The sequence below is a fragment of the Ambystoma mexicanum genome, chromosome 4p (assembly GCF_040938575.1).
Source record: "Ambystoma mexicanum isolate Mex_15411 chromosome 4p, UKY_AmexF1_1, whole genome shotgun sequence".
Classification (NCBI taxonomy): Eukaryota; Metazoa; Chordata; class Amphibia; order Caudata; family Ambystomatidae; genus Ambystoma; species Ambystoma mexicanum.
Window position 1 is genome coordinate 511241901 of NC_090927.1, and position 12386 is coordinate 511254286.

Sequence of the window (12386 nt, forward strand, 5' to 3'; positions counted from 1 at the left end):
ATACGATTCCTCTCCCATCCATCCATGTAGATACAAGCCCCTACAAGTCGGCATGGATAGTCGGCCATTCATTTGTGACCCGGGCAGGCAGGTGGATCGGAGACTTCAAAGAGGGTCTACATTTTAAAAAGACAATAACATCCTGGTGGGGCCTCCCAGGAATGCATTGGGAGGACATTCACGATCGGTTATCGGACCTGATGGGGTTCAGGGACCCTCCGGAGTACCTGGTAATCCACCTGGGTGGTAATGACCTGGTCAAAACCAATAGGGGAGAACTGATGCGCAACATGTGCGAGTCCCTAAGGGCCATAGCATACTGCTGGTGGAAAACCAAAATTTTTATGTCTGAGATAATCACCCGCAGAGTCTGGTGGGGGGCGCACAGGAGGCATGCCATCGAAACTGCAAGGAAAAAAGCTCAACAAGGCGGTAGAAAGGTACTGTAGGAGTATGGGGCTCCAGTTTATAAAGCATGGCTTGTCGCAGAACAACCCAGAAATGTTCCACCAGGACGGGGTACATTTATCCAGCAAAGGGATGGGAATTTTTACAGATAACATTTTTAGAGCCTTAGCAGAGCGAGGATGCAGATAGGGACGCTTTTGGGGGGGGACCTGAGCGGCCGAGGCGACACCCACTCAGGTGTGGCGGCACGTGTCCAGGAACGGATGCCCCGGGGTAACTAAGACTAGCCGAGGAGAAGGCTGGGCATCTACACCCCCTGGACACGAAGTGCCCAAAAGCGAGTTGGTGTTATTTTTGGTTGTTATGATTTTTGTTTGGTGTTATTTTCTGTAGAAAATAAATAAGCCTACGGCCTATAATTTTTCCACGAACAAAACCCTGTCTGTACTATTATTTCTTTATCCCAGGTACTAGGTACTAGGTACTAGGGACTAGGAACAGGAGCGAAGGGGAGCCCACACTACTCAGCCTATGCCCCAGGCCCCGTGCGGTACAATGTACGGCACGATAGAGGGCCTGGGGGGGGTTAGGCGTGGGGGGGAGGAAACAAACGGCACAAAATGCAAGGGGAGGGGCAGCCAGGCAGGCGCCCCCACCCGCGGCAGGAACAAAGGAGACACAACACTTGGGGAAAGGTGTGAGGAAAAACAGGGGGGGCAGGAGGAAGTCTGGTCCCCCAGAGGTACAACAAAGGGCTAGGGGGTTAGAAGTACCCCAAAGAAAAGCAGGTTAGGCACAACCAGGTAAGGAGCTCACCTCACTCGGGTAAGCTCCCAGGGCTTGGAAAAGGGGAGAAGGAAACGTTTTGCCACCCAACCCACCCAGCGAAAGAGGCAAGGAGAGGAGAAAAGAACAAGGAACGGGAACGCCGAGTACTTTCTTCGGTACACGGTTGAAGAAAGTCGTGGGCAGCGGCACGTGTCCAGGAACGGATGCCCCGGGGTAACTAAGACTAGCCGAGGAGAAGGCTGGGCATCTACACCCCCTGGACACGAAGTGCCCAAAAGTGATTTGGTGTTATTTTTGGTTGTTATGATTTTTGTTTGGTGTTATTTTCTGTAGAAAATAAATAAGCCTACGGCCTATAATCTTTCCACGAACAAAACCCTGTCTGTACTATTTCTTTATCCTGGGTACTAGGGACTAGGAACAGGAGCGAAGGGGAGCCCACGCTACTCAGCCTATGATCCGTTGTCGTGTAGCCTCACGAATCGGTCTGCCCGCGGGCCGCTGTGACTCTGCTATGGCTCGCTGAGCACGCTAGTTAACCCCTCGATGTGTCGCTGCTCTACTGCCTGCCCCGGTTCGTTCTCCCATCTGCTTGCTTGTGGGGCTGAACACCTGCGCTCCCTCAGTGCGCCCGATGTGCTTTTATGGAGTGCCGCTTGCTGAGCCCCTGTTTCACTTCCCGCAGCACCATCTATCTTCGGTCTGCCTGAGCCAGCGACCGCTTTGCTGGCGACGGGCTCCCAGCACTCGCACGCCTCCTGGGCTGCTGCGGTCCTCTCGGCTGGCGCCCTCCACAGCGGGCCGTAGTACAATCTTTGCGCTTACCAGGTTGCGCCCGCCACTTTGGAGGCAGCAGACTTGAGCGCTGCAGTCTGATCTCAGAGTTTAGACACCTTTGTATTAGAGGCTGCGTACCTTCTTGGTGCTTCCCAATGCTGCCAGCTTGCTGGTGAGGCGCTTTTCAATCGATTAGATACATGCACAGAGAGCATATCAATGAAGGATCATTTTGGGGAGCTCAGACACGTCTTCACATGGCAGCTGGCCACGCCCCCCTCCCCTTCCCCTCTGGGCAGGAGTAAAGGTTAGTTCTGTTAATGCAGTCAGGTATGCGCTGATGTCGTGGCAATGGATTCCAGAAGGAGGAGCCTTAATGTTGTATAAAACCTGCCCTATAATATGATAGTTTCAGATGGTGCACGATCAGGTTATAGGAAGCTGACCTTTAGCGCAATGCACCAACTTGCTCCGCTGTCCTTTGCGTCTCCCAATACATCTTTCTGCAGAGTGTGTACTGTAAACCCTTCCCCAGTGTTGTTCATTTTAAAATATTTTGTTCCGTTTCGGCATGTCCTGTTGATTAGTCCCTTTTGCTAGTGGGCTTAAAAAAAAATAATAATAAATAAATATCCGGAGGAATAGGGGATCGGCTCACAGTAGTGAATGATGTTTACCTATTAATGCTCACTTCTCCTGACGAACTGGCTGTTCAGTCACCTCAGTTTCTGTAAAATGGAGGCTGTAGTAGAGAGAGCGTTTACATTTTTAAGAATGCAAGTGTATTACATCTGCTTTTTAAGGTTTCTGGTTAGGCAAGTGTGAGATCGAAAGACCTACGTTGTCAGTATGGCATAGTGGATCTGTGTTTTTACTATTTCCCGAATAGTTTACTTACATGATAAAGAACTTGCTTGCTTTTTTGCCCTGATGAGTTCTAATCCAAGGACTCTGGCGTGAAGCACCTCATGGTCTAGGTACGCAATGCGCTCAGTTTCATAGACGTTAGTGACCTCTTATATGTCGCTGGTTGGTTAGTGGCAGCATTTTCTACGTGTACTGGCGATTCCCCATGTAAAACCCATAGACCTACGGCTAGGCATTTTTTCTTTGTGGCGGAAATGCAGTTTGCACGTGGCTGTAGGCTGGCCTCGACCTCCAGCAGTGGCATGACCAGTTAAGACATGCCTGTGAATGGCTTGAGTCCAGACCTGGGAGCTTGCTCTGCAAGAAGCCCTCAAAGTTTGGACACCTTATCTGAATTTCACATAAAAGAAGAGGGTCTACTTAAATTACTTGTGGAGCTCTTGGTAAGAACATGGGCATGGAAGAAGACGCAGACCTACATCTTGGACGAGAGAAAGCCATGGAGCTGTGAACATTTCCACTAAACCCGACAGTGAAGCCCTGCCGAGTTTGCTAGACTTTCTTCAATCAGAGTACAGCTAAGGTTGGGGCTTAACCCATTGAATAGGCAGGACCACTCTCCAACTCGGATTCCTCATGACGCTTTGCATGCTGACTTCAGTGCAGAGCACAGCAAAGAAGGGAATTCCCCAGAACTGAGGCTCCTCGTTAGCTGAACAGTCTGAGACCTGGAGCTTTCTCAATACTGAACTACAAAGGAATAACCACCAAAGTGCCTGTGCTCCAGAGTGACCTCCTCACAGTGCAGTTGCTGGAGTCCTCCTGCAACCTTCTGCTGCGGATCTGTGCTTTCATCTAATCGGACAGCACTTAATCCTCTAGCTTCCAGCTGTTGCCTCTGCTCAAAGATCTACCTGCAGCTCTCCCACAGTCATTGGAACTTCAGGACTCTGAGAACCTGGCTCCTACAGTCTCTGATGCCAACTGGTACAAACAATTTGACAGATAAGGTTGAAATGTGAAGACCACGAGGTACCACAGTGTTCAAAAGCACATTCCTGAGTGCTAGGTAGCCACGCACTTGACCGTTCTTATAAAGAATCCGGTCCAAAGTCTCATTCCGCCCCGTCCAACTGTGATTTCATAGTGTTGCTCAACCAATCTGAAATTTGTCTCAATTGCATTTTGCTACCTGTTAGGTGGTTGAGTAGGGATTGGCTCAATAGCTTATGGTGGGCATCCTTTTTCTGGACAGCCCCGGTGATCTTAAAAATTGACTGTTGCCCCTTAATTGAGCTCATCCCTGACAATTGGAACTAAGGAATGTTTCCACAAAAGAACCTGGGCTTACCTATATTTACACCTTACATTTCATAGTAGATGGCATTTGCACTCATCGCTAGCTATTGGGTAGGGATAATTGACTCTTGGCGAGTAAGAAACAGTGTGCTGTTTCTACCCCTGCTTAGAGATGTACACACCTAGGGCTGCAGGTAGGTCAACTATAGCTCTGTGTTTGTGCATTCCTTTATTCAAGTTATTAATAATCTTGTGGACCGCTCGCTCTTTCACTAAAAGCAAAGGTAAATGGTATTTCACTCAATATATTCTTGGTAGAAAAGCCACTGAAAAGGATAAGAAGCTTTAGGAGGCCACAGTTTGAGATTTTGTAGTAAAATACAAAAGCAGACAGTGGAATGTGTAACATTAAACGCCATAAGGTCCGCGGATCCAAAGTCATAACCTGACTATGGAGAGGGTAGGAAGGTGGTGGCAGTACCTTTCTGTCTCAATTAATGATTGTCTCTTCCACCAGCACAAAGCATGAATCCAGCTAAGTGTTTCCTTTGCTAGGCAGACGGCACCTGGATTTATTTCCAAGATGCATTTTTCATTATACCATCATAATTAATGTTTAAAATAGCTTTAAGATCTAAATGGGGATTCACTCTTTAGTTTCTATGGATACTAAGCCGCATTGTTTTTGATGTCCATGTTGATTACTATCCATATAAGAGCAGCATAGAGATGCAAGTGAATGTCACACTTAAATACAGGTTAAATGATGGTATTAAGAATCCCAATCTCCCCATAGGAGGGAACTGAAGTGCATGGAGTGAAATGTTCTATTCGGGCTCACACAATGTGGTCAAGTGAGAGAGCTAGGTTTACAACTCTAGGCAACTGAGACCAGTCACTAAAGCCTATTCACCGACTAGTAATAGCTCCTTTCAAGTAAAGACTTGATGGCCTACTGTTAAGATGGATTTCTGAACTCTGACCTGGAGGGGCAGAGGTTCAGAAGGCCAGCCTAGTATCTTGGAATAAGGTAACCTCTGGACAAGCCAGACCAATCTGGGTAGCTATGGCAGGCGGTAAAGACTAAGTCTCAGGAGGGGTGAGGGTGACTGAAGAGCACACAGAGCAAGGACACTTGCAAATTACTCCAGACAGGTGTTCTATCAAAAATATAGACACATTTATTACAAGGCCTTTGTAACATAGACCATAGCAAAAGAATCACAGTAACACTAGGGAAACCAACACATCACAATCAATACAATATATATACAAGACCATTGGGGTCCAAAGGGTTAAATGCACAAAATATGTCGACACCCTATAGGGGAAGGAAACAGTGCAGATAGGCCCCTTCGACATCGACAATACACCTAACGAAGAGGCAGTCCAAGCCCTAAGAAGAGAGGAGCCGTGTGCTCAATAGTACATGCAATGCCACCGCACGTGGTCTTTCGAATGGGCAGAATAGGGTCTCTTCAGGGGTCTCTAGCAGCTCGGGAAGGTCGATGAGGCAATGCAGAACAAGTTCCCACTATTCAAGAAGGACCTCCACTTGAAGGTAGAGGCGGTTCGAGAGTTCGGGATGGAGTCGATATTTCGCAATAGCAGTGGAAAGGAGAGGGGATCAAGGGGCCACTTGTGCGTAAAAATGGGCCCTTGCACTAGGGGCCACCAGTGGGGTATTGTGTACTCACTGGTCCTCGACGCAAGCGGACCCAAACTTCACCAGTTCAGTCCACTTCGCTTGCAGATTTGAATGCGGCAAAAAGGAAGTGTCTGAACCTTTCAGTTCCTGAGATACAGCGATGATTCCCAAACAGGACAGTGGCGATTTCTCAGCTCCGGGTGCATGAATCAACCCAGTTTCACTGCAGCAGGCTTCAGGGGCAAGGGGGGGTCACAAATGCAGCGGACTTGCAAAGGAAGTTGCCGTGGCAGGGCAATACAGTAACCGCATTTACTCTGGTCCTGGCATGCTTGTCTCACTTCAGACCTGGGAATGCCGAGTGTACGAAATTCGGTGTGAGGGTGCCGGGGACACAGAGCTAGCAGTATACCAAGTTTCGAGGGCCTCCTCGAAACAGCGGCGGTGACGGAGCAAAGAAACTGGGTAAGCTGGTTAGCCCACTGGTTGGCCCAGGGACACTTTTTTTTTTTTTCACGGTTTGATGAAGGTGCCGAGAATAATTGGTCCCACTATTCCAATGGGTCGAAACGTCTTCGCAGACCTTCGGCGACCAGATGCAGAGGGGTCCCACGGGACAACAGCGGGCTCAGGGTGCCAAACCTTCCAGCGATTTCCTCGGCTTCGTAGTTGCAGGGTACTTGGATCCTATCCTTTGTTCAGTGAGAACTCAGGAGTACGACATGGTATGGGTGTTTTCGGCCTCCTCTTATCCAAAGTTCCCTTTGTGCCAAAACGAAGAGGACCCAATGGGAGATCTGCTCACAAACGCACACTCCATACATGGACCAATCACGGACCACGGTGGTCCCAGTCATTCATGGCACTCCAGACTCTCTGGCACCCAGGATGTGTATTGGAACCAGACGTTCCAGCCCACATCCTGAAGGCACACACACAAGGCATGCAGAAGCCCGCAAAAGCATTGGGATTCGTGGGAAAGTGCATGACCAAATAAGGACTGACCCGGGTCGACTCGACCTGGGGAAGGTGAAGGGGCAAGATGGCCAAAGGACAGGACAAAGAACCTCGTGGCATGGCCGTTTTGGAGCCAGGCCACCTATTGGTGCCAACCGCGGCTAACATGGCAAGAAAGGGTTAAAAAGAATGCAAAAGATATCTGCCACCATTCCTGTCCATGACACATCTGCACAGTTTAGAAATAGTCCAGCGAGAGTTTCTAGGGCTTTAGGAAACTACTATAGAGCCAAGTGTGCTGTATGGTAAAATACATTGCACACTTGTTACATGTTGCACAAACGTTGCAACATGAGTAAAGGACTAAGGGAAACAAAGTCTCCCAGGACTGACTGTCATAAGGGCATGTCAGTTTCCCCATAAAAAGTGAGCGAAAGCCCAGAGCAGTGCAGCTGAAGACTGTGCTTCTCTGGCAAAGTCAGTAGTGTCTCAACAGCAGCAAAAAGTTTGGGGGTTGACATATGGAGGGACAATTGCATACATTTATGAAATCTTTCCTAACGCCTACAGCGAAACTAGAGATTTCCCCAACCTGTTTGTAGCAACTAAAAAGCTGAGGCATCTGGGCCATAGCCAGTCTGATGTGCTTGCCTGCTATGTGACTGAACGGGCACCAACTCTCACTGGTTCTTCCATATGGCCTCGTCAGCTTTTTCTGTAATGAGACAGTGGAATATTTTAAAAGATATATACTACTTGGGTTTTTAAAATATATTTTATTTATTTGCTCATTTATAAAGCACACTAAACCCAGAGGCATCAAGGCACTGGTTACAGGAATTACATTACAACAGCAAGAAATATTTTCGTAGAAAGGCTTAAGCAGGTTGAGTATCTGAGTGACACGTTCTTAAGGGATACATCTCCCCAAGGTCTCCTGGGAAAATAACCGCGTCTTAAGATGCTTACGGAAAGCATAGTAAGATTGTTCCGATCTTCGAGTCAGCAAGAGGGCATTCGAGTTCTTGTAGGCAATGACCGGAAAGCTCAGACCCCAGATCTGTGTAGTTTTGGTTATATATTGAATGCAAATGTGGCTTCTGGAGGCTATAGAGCGGTATACATCTGTAGGGATTTTAGGCATTCAGTTGCATGTATTGACTGGGTTAAAGGCGGAACATTCCAAAAAACATAACCATTCTTTGCTAACTTAAAAAGGATGCCACTAATACATGCTAACATTTACAGTTAATGGGGTGAATTGATGGTGCGGAGTGGGAGTTTGAAACCGAGTGGGTTGTAAAGGGTAGTCCGAATGTAGCACGAGGATATTGGCTTCAGAGGGGGTACTTTTTGGATATTTTAGGGATTGTGAGTGTGGAAATGGGGTTTCTTGAAGAGGATGTTCTTGATTTGTTTTTGAAATTCCATGAGGGACTGCTCAAGTTTGATGTTGATGACTAGGAGTTTACAGTATTTGGTGCGCAGATAATTCACTTGTTTTCTGATTCTTATTATGTTTTGTTTTATTTCATTTTTGACTGCTCGAGTTTGGTGAGGTCCTGATGTCTGGTTCTGTACTAACCGTCAGGGATGGGAGCATGCATGGAGACTGCTTTGTATTTGTTGGTTACCTAAAGGTGTAGACTGTGAGCTTCAATGAGTGTGGGCATTCTAATCGGATTTGCCTTGAGACCAGCAGTGCTGTGGAAAAAGCTTCATAGCTGATTGGTTAGTGCTGGGTAGGCTGGTCATCAGGGCAGTCCTAGTGAAGATCTGATTGGGGCCTGTAAAGTGGATCTGAGCCTGGTGCCTGGTAGGAAAAACTTGATTATCTTCAGGAGGGGATACGTGTGTATCACGCTGTCTGGGTTTTCTGCGTCACGTTCTTGAAGACAAGGTGGCTGCCTTCTGTGTAAATCTGTGATGGTGGTGATAAAACTTGGTGAAGGTGTGAAATCCCAAAGACTTGACACAATGTATCCACTGTGGGAGGAATCCTTTCGGGTCCAGGCCGGCCGGCCGGCCAGCCATTTCTGGATGCAGGGGGAGAGGAGTGGGGGCTTGATGTTTGACTTTGTCAAGTTATTGGTGATTATTTAGTTGCTAGCACTCGGGCTATTTCTCATGAATGCACAATGTAGAACATGAACGGGGATGCTCCTCTCCCCATTAGGAGCTTGCTGTTCTATAGCCCCTCTTACATCAATAAGGTTCGGAAAGAATTAGTTGCATGTCCATGCCTCAATTTGGAACATCTGAGCAAATATGTTAATTGGTTACTTGCATATGTTTAGGATGCATATAGAGGTGCAGCGGGCAGTACCAGAGTTTCACGTGAACAGAACATGACACACTGGCTATGATGATGCAAGAAATGTTCAGATCTGTGGCGTGCACAAGGTCGATCGGGTTCGTGCTCTGGTTGTAATTGTAAGGAGCTCTTCTTCCATTATCTTTTGTATCTTTGGTTTCCTCGAAAAATAAAGGGCCTTTAGTTGGGATACTTTCTTTTTTCAATTTGGGCAAATTGTCTGTGGCCACAACGGTAGCAACATGAAAATCCTAGAGGGAATAGGGTTAAAAGGTTACTCCGTACTCTGAGGGCTTAGTTTTGTTTGCAGGACCGCAGTTAACGATACCAAATGCCGACCCTGAAAGCTGTCCTGCCTATACCTCGCCTAGAAGCAATATAGTCTAAAATCTCAGTGAAGTGAAGCGCAGTAGTTTTTTTGTGTGTACACCATACATCATTCCACATGCTAGCTAAGAGATACGCGCCTCCTCGCATCGGGCAGTGATGATGATCAAACTCCTTCCATTGTCCCAGTACAGCTTACCATGGATATGATGACATGTAGGGGGAAGCAGGGGGAACATTGGAGTACATTTTGTCCAATGGTTCAAAAGTTCGTAAAGGTTTGAAAAAAGTGTTTGGACGGAGCCCATTCATTTTGCCACAGACGAACAGGTGCAGCCTTTAGACTTGTGCACAGCGAAAAACGCGGGGCGGATTTGCACCAAATAAGAGACAAGTTGGGCACAAAGTGGTCCAGATGCGCCTTTTGTTGGTTTGTTTTAAATCCGTTTAGTAGTTTGTAAGAATTTGACAATGAGGGGTGTGACGTTCTGCCCAAAAAACCCTTTCTTTTTCTCACATGGTGCATGCAAAAACGGAGCCTTTTCAGAAATAAAAAGGAATCCTTTTTTTCTTCCTTTTTCTATTTTGATCCAGCCGTTCTCATGGGAATTTTAGGGTACATTCATATGACCAGAGGGTCCCACAATCTTACAAATTCAGGCTAAAACACCAAGGGAGTATTTAAACAAAAAAAAATGCGATTGCATAAAGGGGACTACCAACGTTAGCACTTTCATGCTGTAGTCTCCCCCTCTATTCTTCACTTTTACTCTCCATGTTGTCAAATAAATAAACGCACCTTCAGATGGCGTTTACAATATATTCCTATGGAATCTGCGTGCTTCTATCAACTGCTGAAAAAAAAAAAAAAAGGCGTATTCAGTAGGAATCCATTGGTTCCCATGTGCTCTTTGAAATTTGCGAAGGAAAGCATGGTGGAAACGTTAATTCCGTCTCTGCTCCTTCTCCGTCTCCAAATGGCAATACAAATGGGGATTGGAAAAGTACGCATACATGGATAACAACTTGCTTTAATGTCTTACTTTTGAACTACAGAGCTCATACAATAACCCTCCAATAGCATGCCCATTCTCGCTGCTATTCCTCACAGGCCATGTTCCTGAAATGGGGGATGAAAAATCAAGTGGTACGTAGCTTAGAAACCTAGTTACTGGTTAAAGGGACATCTGTGATATCAAAATAAATAACGTTTTAGTGCTTTCTTTTTACACTATCCTTCTTTCCATTCTTTTCAGTTAATTCAACCTTTCCTGCCACTTCCTTGTGGATGACGCTCAGATTTTCTTTTACTGATACTCTTCATACTAAGGTCCCTCTCCCCCCTCCCCCTCCCCCTCCCTCTCCCCCTCCCTCCTGTCCAGTCTTGGACAAATTGTCATTTCCTTCACCTTGATACTACTAAAACTGAAGTCCTCCTTTTTTCCAGATACTGCTCCCTTTCCTCAACCTTCCTGCTCCCTCTCGCTCCACCTGACCTCTTTCTCCCTCTTGCATCCTTTCTATGTCCGCTCACAATCTTGGCGCTTCTCTCTTACTCCTCACATATTTCCAACACTGCTCATACCTGTCATTTCTATCTGAACATCAGTTATGGGTGCCCTCTTCTGTCGTTCCAAGCTACTTAACTTCTAATTTCTTTTATTTTCACTCGTTTCGATTACTGCTTTATGCTTCCGATTGGTCTCCCTGCTTCCCACTTTAACCCCTTCCCCCATTTCTGCCTTTAATTCAGCTATTCATTATATGGTCTTTCTTCACGCTCTTCAATCACTTTTCTCGTCCCTCGATCTCTCTTCTTCCTTGTGACTCTTGTATTCTAGTTCCTATCCTTTACATTGTCTACAAATGATATCTCTCCTCTTTGATCTCGCTATGTTCCCCTTTGTATTCTCTTATTCCCAATCTGTACATCATCCTTCTGTTCCCAAACTTCCGGTGTTTCATCTAATTGTTGCTCCTTTTCTCTTCTGTCACCTAAACATTGGAATGTCCCCCCTGCCCCCTTCTGTGGTCAATATTCACCTTCCTGACAGATCTTTCATTCCTGTCTCAAGTCTCATCTTCTTTCTGCTCTCTAATAGTTGGATTTTTGTGCTCCGACATTGGATTATTTGCCACATGCTCATTTATTGTACCATTTTATTGAATTGTCCAGCGCGTTGGTGAAAGTGCTTTATAAATTCCAATAAATATAAATTCAGGTGGTGTGAGTTATAGCATAACAAAACGTGTGAACTTCAGTGAAACATTGGCTACAGTGACATTTAGGTGGTGGTTTAACACAGCAAAACTCTAGAAATGTGGCAAGTGTTGGAAGCTATGCCACCTTAACTCAGTTCCACTTTGCTCAGCCCATGAGTATACTGATGACCTCACCAATGACATCACATATGACTTAATTGAGCACCTCACAAGAAAAGAGCACACTGACCTCACAGATGCCCTCACTGCATAGGCCGTGGGTAACTGCCAGTCTGAGTAACACACTCTCTTGGTCTAGCTCAAGGCATAAGACAAACATTGTATAGACATACGCGCAATACATGTTACCAGCAATTTAAGACCAGTTAAGGAGCAAAGTGGCCACTTGCCAGTCTCTGCGGCTACCATGGATGATTGGGCAAGGTGTAGGGCATGTAGCCAGTGTTGCTTTGGCTACAGGCTATCGCAAGTGGTCCATTGATCCACTGTGGGGGGTAGAGTGGCCAGGTCCTATGTTTTTTGTGTGTGGCTTGGAAGGGTCAAGCCCCAGGCAATGTTGAAACGGACCATGGAAATAATCTGTGTGCTATAGTTTCTAGGGATGTCATTCGTGATGACATCTATGTGCTCATGGCTGTGCAATGGAGGGTGGGTTCAGAGGGTTTTATTGTGCTAATCCATCACCTTAATGTAATTTCTACTCGGTCACTGAATAATATACATCAGTTTGAACCCATGGAGTCATAAAGTGGTATTGTATAAATCATAACATCTGCT

The 12386-nt window shown here is 46.4% G+C and overlaps 1 protein-coding gene across 1 annotated transcript in view; it reads left to right on the plus strand.

Annotated features, from left to right (window-relative positions):
- The window catches only part of ADI1 (acireductone dioxygenase 1), a 290833-nt gene that overhangs the window by 152663 nt on the left and 125784 nt on the right, over positions 1-12386 (plus strand). The window lies entirely within an intron of this gene.